Raw genomic sequence first — 8756 nt, forward strand, 5'->3', positions numbered from 1 at the left:
TTGAATTTCATAATATTCAGGAAATAGTAGATATTGAATTGATGTTCGAACTTATTTCTATTTTTTTGATCAGTTGACCAGCTATCTGCCCAATCAGGTGTCTAGGTGACTCAGTTTATAGTTCTTGAGAGTATGGTACCAATCATTGCATGGCACCGCGCACAGACCTACCCCACACCCCACACTGACTGCACCTGTACTTTGTAAGGGTGCAGCACTGGTCAAATCTTTCTCTCCTAGATAACCAACAGGCTCATCAAAGCGTTTGATCCAGTCCTGATACTTGTGCTTCGTGAACACTCGCGGCTTGCACAGCGGCACCATTGCACTGCAAAGATGTACCGGGAGAAGCGCGATTATTAGACGACCGATCATCATTTCCAAAAGGCAAATATTCCCCTTCAGAGTCAGAATCGGCGAATAACATTTGCAACATATCCTCACGGTACAACTTTTTATTAGCCATTTGGCGATTTTCTCTCACAATTTACTCACACGCTCTGAACAGAACTGCTTCCGCATCAATGACACGATAGCTCACTTACTCTGCTATTTCCTCAAACACTTTGAATAGGAACATGACGTCATTTTGGTCTAGAATCGAAGTACTACATGTCTGCCATCTAGTGGTAGGGAATACAAATGAGATGATATACCATATTAGGATCTACAGCCTATTTTATTAAGTATGACGTCTTGTCGCAATTTTGCGACTTTGGCGTTTAGATGGTTAATAAGGGTACCGTGTATTTGAAAATTTGCTTCAAAGTTTTCGGAGATGTGAGTTCCAGAGCATCAGTGGCCATTCAGTGCTCATGAACCTGCCGAGAGCAGCCTTACCTCGGCCAGATCTTCTGGAATGTCTCTATAGTGGTTAAACATGAGATATAATTTGTTTTGGGTAAATCTAACGGACAGTCTTTGGTCTCATTAATCTATTATTTGTTCCAGAGCAAATAGTTTTGGCTGAGGGCAAAATCTCATCATGTTATATTTTATGTAACTGCAATGCTGTATATCAGAGCGCTGTCTTTGTACTTTGGACTGAATTGCCTAGCAACTTTTATGATGGCTGTTGTTTTTATTAATTATTATTTTTCAATAAGTAATATTTCATATAAAAACAGTAGTATATAATGTGTGTGTTAGTGATGGTGAACGTGAAGCGTTTTTTTAATAATGGATTTCTGAGGGAAAAGCTTTTAGTCCATTAAGCAAAGTTAAGTGTTTTTCAATTTAAAAGTCATTGGGGAATTCTGGAGTACGATGTATGAGGGCTACCCAAGTATTACAGCACAAAGTAAAACAAGCCATGATATAAAGGAAATGAAGACACCGAGAGCAATATACGTCTTCAGATATAATGTTTAATCTGTAGATTAGTGTCAGGGAGAATAATGCTATAATCTCCTTTGTATGGTGGCCCAGTAGTGCACAACACAACAAAATTAAAACCGCATTTGTCCGAAACACGGACAAATGCGTTTCATTCATTCGTTCATAACCACTCATACCCCACTCCACCGCAACCCCAGCCCGACACAGTTTTGCATAGGGCCCCCAGAAGTCTAGGATCGGCTCTGCCTGGGAGGCTGGTGTGGAGAACTACATAACTTGAAAGAGCATGGCCCACATTTAAACAAATAAAAGAAACTGAAAGGCATAGCTCACCCAAAAATGAAAGTTGTCATAATTTATCCAAACCCTATACGAGTTTCTCTCTTTTGTTGAAAACAGAAGGTGGTATTTTGAAGAATGTTGGTAACCAAACACTTGACAGTACTCACTGACTTCCACAGTAATTTTTTTTTCTACTATGGAAGTCAATTAATAGAGAAACTCATATGGGTTTGGAACAACATGAGGGTGAATAAATTATGACAATTTGCATTTGTGGGTGAGCTATCACTTTAACATTTTACATTGTTCTACTCAGTGCATTCCTGTTTCTTGTTCTGAAAAAAAAAAAACGAATAGCATGAAAAATGTAATCAACAATAATAAAATGTAATGTTCAATCTTTTACCTCCAGTGTCAAGCAGATAAGTCTCTCCAGTATCCCAGAATTCTTGTTTCTTCTTGTCATCTGGTGCAACCAGCTTCGCTTCGCTGAGCCTTGAAGACACCCACCAGAGATTCAGGTGTTAGTCTGTCAACACTGTAGCACATATAGGGTCTGAATACACTAGGATGTTGTTCCAGGGCATGGATGACATCCAGGGTGGAAAGCCCATCCCTAAATCTGTAAGCCATACATCATCACAAAGTGATGATAATAACACTGATAATTATCATATTCTCTCAAATTAGGAACAAGACTTACCTTTGTACTGAGTACTGGTTTCTGTATATTATGTACCATTGTATGAAATCCTTCACAATGTTGTCTTTGCCCTCTACACTTTGTGGGTAATCAAAACACCCAGCAGTCTGCAGCAAGCTTTCATACTTGTCAATAAGCATGTGTAATTCATGCAGTGATGCTGCACTGGATATCTGGGGTAAATGGGTAGCAATTAAATTCTAATATATTTTTCATGAAGCCAATATAAACAGGTCTGTAACTGTTAATCCTTAAACCTTTATAGGAACAAAAATGTAACTTAAAATAAGCTTAAATGTCTTTGCCTTCTACACTTTGTGGGTAATCAAAACATCCAGCAGTCTGCAGCCCAGCCAACATTTGTATGTGGGGCCCATATGGGTATGAACTGGGCTGAAAAATGGGCCCCATATAAGATTGTCCGCGGGTTCCATAATGGCCCCATGTTAATTGCCCACATGGATTTCATATAGGATTGTTCTTGCTACTAGGTGGGCCCCAACTAGGCAACATGTGCAGGACCCATCTCGGACCCAGCTTTAAGTTTTATGTGGGTACTACATGGGCTTGAAACAAGGGTTGTAAGTGGGATTGTTGGCAAAACTGTATAGCAACACCACACAAATAAAATAGCAAAAACAATTACCATGGCAGAAAGCAGTAGAGAGAAAAGTGAGACTGAATTCCTTTCAAATTTCAATTTTATTTAACTAAACAACATTATATATCATGACTGAAATCCTTTCAAATTCCAATTGTATTTAACTAACCAACATTATATGTCATGTTTATGTCACAATGGCACGAAACTTTTAGAACCAGCCTCAAGTGTTTTGGGAAGCTTTAGCTCACTTTAAATAGAAATGTAGGAATACAAGTCAAAAAAAAAGAAGAAAAAAAAAGAACTATAACAGTTAGAAGCAGCAACTTTTTCAGTAAACCTTAAACTGCAGCCATCTTTTGGTGCATTCTTGAGGCCCTCTGTCCTCCTCTGTCTCTTGCTCCAGTGAACCATTTTGACAGTGCCCTCTCAGCCTCTTGCTGGTTGACCTTTGACGTCAGCGGGTTGTTCTTAAGAGCCTCTGCAAAAACAAATGACTTTTTAAGATAACAATATACAAGTTAATTAACATTACAAATAGGGATGGTCTGACCAATTGGCTACAGATCAGTATCGGCAGATAATCACATTTTGTATGACTCAATCGGCAGTCACCAAATTTGGGCGATCTAACAAACTGATGAAAATTTCGATGTGCTTATTGTATTTACATAGTTGTTTAATGGTTATTTTGCTTTAAGATTAATGTTTGATGTTTTTCTTTAACTATGAAATGAGCAAAATGTTTGATGTTTCTTTTTTCTCTTTTTCTATGGACAATTTATGATTGTGGACGCGAATCTGCCTGTGTTGGTAACTTGAATTGGCGTGACGCAATCTTGCACGGATTTCAAACTTGAAATTGAACCGAAGTGCTGAACTGGTTTTTTTGCTTGTTTTTTTTTGCCTATCAAACAAGTTTTTTCCTCTCATGGACAATGTGGAATAAATCTTCCCTTGTGAACAGAGTTTTCCTTTGACTGTTGTTTTTTTCAATATTGTAACAGGTGGTTTTTGTTTTTGCTATCCTGGGTTAATTTAAATTGTCAAGATTAATCCTGACTGGCGCCCGAACATTTCCTTTAATAGAGCTCATCTATGCTAGGGCGGCCACCACCGTTACAGAGTGGCACCCGAACAGGGACTTGAACTGGTTTTTTTTGCTTGTTTTTTTTGCCTATCAAACAAGTTTTTTCCTCTCATGGACAATGTGGAATAAATCTTCCCTTGTGAACAGAGTTTTCCTTTGACTGTTGTTTTTTTCAATATTGTAACAGGTGGTTTTTGTTTTTGCTATCCTGGGTTAATTTAAATTGTCAAGATTAATCCTGACTGGCGCCCGAACATTTCCTTTAATAGAGCTCATCTATGCTAGGGCGGCCACCACCGTTACAGAGTGGCACCCGAACAGGGACTTGAACTTGAACATTTATCACTTGAACACTTGAACCTTTATCACCTGAACATTTAACTTGAACATGAATTGTTTGCGAGGGGGTATTATTGAACCCTCATAGAGTTTATTTATGCTAGGGTGGCCGCCACCGTTACAGAGTGGCGCCTGAACAGGGACCTTTGAACTGAACGTGAACATTTATCACTTGAACACCTAAACACTTGAACCTTTATCACCTGAACATTGAACTTGAACATGAATTGTTTGGGATGGGGAATTATTGAAACCTTATGGTTAATTGTTATCTTTTGTGAACCTTAAAAGTAAATGTTGTATTTTTTGTGCTTTTGTTGACTGAAGTGTATCGGCTGGAAAAGGTACCAAGATAATTGGGTAACTGAAGTGAAGTCTAATTACTGAGTACTTGATGTTGCATTTTGAATGTGCTGTGTGAAAAAAACAAAAAACAATTGTACTCTGTTTTTTGTTTATATCCCCTGGTGCCCCAAAAACAGACAGTCATTTCCAAGTCACCATCTCATTTACTGATTATTCACACAACATTGACAAACAACACCATACAAACATGGCCACTATCCCTCCTTCACCTTCGACATCTGTGGAAATTGAACCCCCCCCCAGACATAACAACTCCAGTCTGGCCACCTGTGCAACCAAGACCCGTTCCTCCATCTCAGTTTCCCACCTTTCACTTCACCCCGACTCAGTTCAGCAGTCCCCATCCCAGGTCTCAGGTGCACTTTGCCTTCACCCCTCCAGGTGACCCTGCTTCATTTCAGCCAGAACCTATGCAACTTTGCACATCCACATCCACTGAAACTACACCATCTTCCTCAGTGTCCCAGCATCGCCTGCCTGGTTACCTCCCAACTCCTGGAAAAGAAATTCACCATTTGACTGCGCAAGTTCAAGGTAACTGGGACAACCTGTTTGACTTCATGAAACATCAGGAGAAAGCTGTGAATGAACTCACCCAGGAGCAAAAACAGCCACTTCCCATCATGAAAAACAACTTGGAGACCTGACTGCGAAAATGGAGGCTAACCAGCAACAAATTCTCACCACGTTAACTGCAACACAAGAGGATTCTGCAGATTCAGATCAATTAGTCAAAGCCATGAAAGTGATGATCTCACAAGATCTACACAAAATGGAGTCTACCTTCATTTCTGAAGTCCGTTTCATGGTGGATTAACTTCAGGTCGAACTTCAGGGAGACATCAGAGCTACACTAAAGAACCTTCAAAAGGACCATGAGCAGCTCTCCACTGAATATAATCAGTGCATCACTCAGATTGACAAGCTAACAACACAAGTTAATGAACTTCAAACAAACATGGAGAAAGTCAAACAGCAAGGAAAAGAAATGGCTGATCACCAAAGTAAAGGGGTACAACCACCACCCAGTGCCACACTTACCGCACCCCCATCACCACTAGAAAATGCCCCAGAGTGTCCTCCTATTCTTGCTGGAAAAAGTGACTATTTAAAGTTGACCTTTCCCACATTTGGAACACCGTCGGATGATGCCGATCCTCTGCTGTACCTAACACGGTGTCAGGACTTCTTGGCATTGCACCCACTTGCAGAGACTGACCTCCTGGCAACCTTCCGCAGCGTACTCCATGGCACTGCACGTGATTGGTGGGAGGTCGCCAGAGCTTCCATAACGACATGGAATGAATTCGAGACTGCTTTCCTCTCAGCCTTCCTCTCCAAAGATTACGAAGATGAGCTGGCTGAAAGGGTCCGCACAAGGTATCAAGGAGAGAGAGAATCCATCAGAGATTTTGCCTTTACATATCGTGTCCTCTGCAAAAGACTGAACTTGAAAATGAAATTGTCAAAATGATTCTCAAAAATATAAAACCTTACCTCGCCAGCCAGCTACGTATTCGTGTGAGCATTGTGGAGGAACTGGTAAAGCTGGGACATCAGCTAGAGAAGGACCATGAACAGCAACTGCAATATGAAAAGTGTATGAGCAGAAAATCACCGCATGAAGTAACTCCAAAAAACCTCAAACCCACTGACCAACCCCAAGTGCAATGTTGGAGATGTAAGGGACATCACTCACCTGGATGTTGTCCGCGTTATGTCAACCCAATCTCTAACCAACCTGCAAAACAGCAACATCCTTTCACCAGTCAACGATCATTTCATTCCCGTAAGTCTGGAGGTCAAGCAACTAATAATTCTGTGACAGCTACAACTGATAAAAGATTGTCCACTTCCAAGAAACCACCTCATACACCAACACCCGTTTCTCCTGTTGTCATCCCACAACAGCTGAGTGTTCCCATCCTCATTGGTGGGTGGTCTGGAAAGGCCATCGTGGACACGGGCCAGCTACACCATGATCCATGAGAGTTTGTGGAAAAAGCTCTTTCCACAAGAGAACCTCCAACCTTGGGTCGGTCTCTCGGTCTTTCTTTGCACTGTTGACCCCACTGACTTCCATAGTACAGTATGAAAAAAGAGATAGCCATACTGTAGCACACCAACACATGAGGAAATGTGATGTTAGAAACACATTTATATACTAACAGTTGTTCATGTGAACTGAATGTGGAGCACATACATCGGCAGAAACGTACATTACTGGAACTGTTTTGCTGAACTGTGGTTGGGGATTTTTTTTTAACAGAGAGCCGTTACACCTCTAATGTGTACAATGACCTTTAAAACAAAAGTGTAAAGAGTTCAGTACCTGAAATCCATATTTGTGCATAAGTAAGGGATTATCCTTGGCTAGTTGTGCATAAATGATTTTAATGCACAACATGAAGGCAAAGAACCACCCAACATGAAGCAGAGGGTGGTTCCCTCTGCAGAGTGCATTCAAAGCATTAAAGGGGTCATATGATGCTGCTAAAAAGAACATTATTTTGTGTATTTGGTGTAATGAAATGTTTATGCGGTTTAAGGTTAAAAAAAACATTATTTTCCACATACTGTACATTATTGTTTCTCCTCTATGCCCCGCCTTTCTGAAACGCGTCGAGTTTTTACAAAGCTCATCGGTCTGAAAAGCGAGGTGTGCTCTGATTGGCCAGCTATCCAGTGCGTTGTGATTGGCCGAATACCTCAAGCGTGTGACGGAAATGTTACGCCCCTCACCTGGGGGCGTGTTAGAACGAGCCGTTTTAGGTAGGCGTGGCTGACTCTTAACTTTTATAAAGAATATCTCTTTGGATTTGAGACTTTAGTCTTTGCAACTTTACAGATCTTCTTTATGCACCAAGAGCTTGTAACACTCCAAAGAGAAAGGAAAAATTTAAATCGCATCATATGACCCCTTTAAAGGGATAGATTCACCCTAAAATAAAAAAGTACGTCATCATTTACTCACCCTGGTGTTGATCTAATGCTGTATGGCCTTCTTTGTTTTATGGACCATGACCAAAGGCCAATATCAGGATTTTCATTAAATGCATAAAATTTCATATATTCCCCCAGAACATATTCCGTTTGCTATTCACTGCCATTATACAGATGAGAGAACTTTTTTTTTTTATTTTTTTATCTTCATTTGTGGTCCATAAAAGAAAGAGAGGCATAGGGAATTCAAACAGTAAATTGCTTTTCAATTTAGGATAGACTGTTCCTTTAATGCACAGCTAGCCGTGGATTATTCCCGCTTATTCCATGCTTATTTGTCAGCAATGACAACTTAAAGCTATTATTGATGTTTGCAGCACAATATTTGAGCGGAGGGTCAACTGGGTTGTTTGTTGTGTTTTTTTTATGTCAGTTATGGCTCATTAGATCTACCATTCTGTCCACTTTGAATCAGGCACAGAAAATGAAGTAATGTGTATTATTATTTGAATGAATTAATTATAGCATTTATTTGAAGTAATTATTGAAGTAATTATTGAGAGAGAAAAAGAGAGATGCATGATTGCATCAGTTCAGCATCTCTCGTCTAACGACGAGGCTGTGAGTTTAATTGAGTTACCCCCTTGTTGCTGAGAAAAATAATTTTGCAATTCAGTAGTGAAGAAATTTTAGTAATCAACGTGACAGGCAGTGTTGATGTGTTTTTGTTATCAGTTTATTCATAAAAGTTAAATGCACACTTTCCAGCCAAACAAACTTGATTATTCAGACAGGTTGTTTTAACAGTACTTAAGTGTTTTACTCATAATGAATCCTCCAAACCCTCCAAAACATACATGTTAGTAAAACAAGAAATTTAAGAGAACCATCCTGTTTATTTCTTTATTTCTAAATTTATTTCTCTCAAATATTGTTCACAAATCTGAATACAAATATTCAAGTTCAAAGGACAATCATGGCACAAGAATAGAAATTACACAAAATTCTTGTCAGATGAAAATCATTTCGGTGACAGCAGTGAAAAATCTAATCAGCTCACTGCAAAAGAAGATAGGAGACAAGTAAGTACATTT

General features: G+C 39.7%; 1 pseudogene; it reads right to left on the reverse strand.

The window, feature by feature from the left end:
* Positions 1–491: 491 nt before the first annotated feature.
* LOC107694842 (uncharacterized) overlaps positions 492–8756 on the reverse strand; it is a 26027-nt pseudogene continuing 17762 nt past the window's right edge.

Source organism: Sinocyclocheilus anshuiensis, unplaced genomic scaffold (assembly GCF_001515605.1).
Source record: "Sinocyclocheilus anshuiensis isolate Anshui unplaced genomic scaffold, SAMN03320099.WGS_v1.1 scaffold98, whole genome shotgun sequence".
Classification (NCBI taxonomy): domain Eukaryota; kingdom Metazoa; phylum Chordata; class Actinopteri; order Cypriniformes; family Cyprinidae; genus Sinocyclocheilus; species Sinocyclocheilus anshuiensis.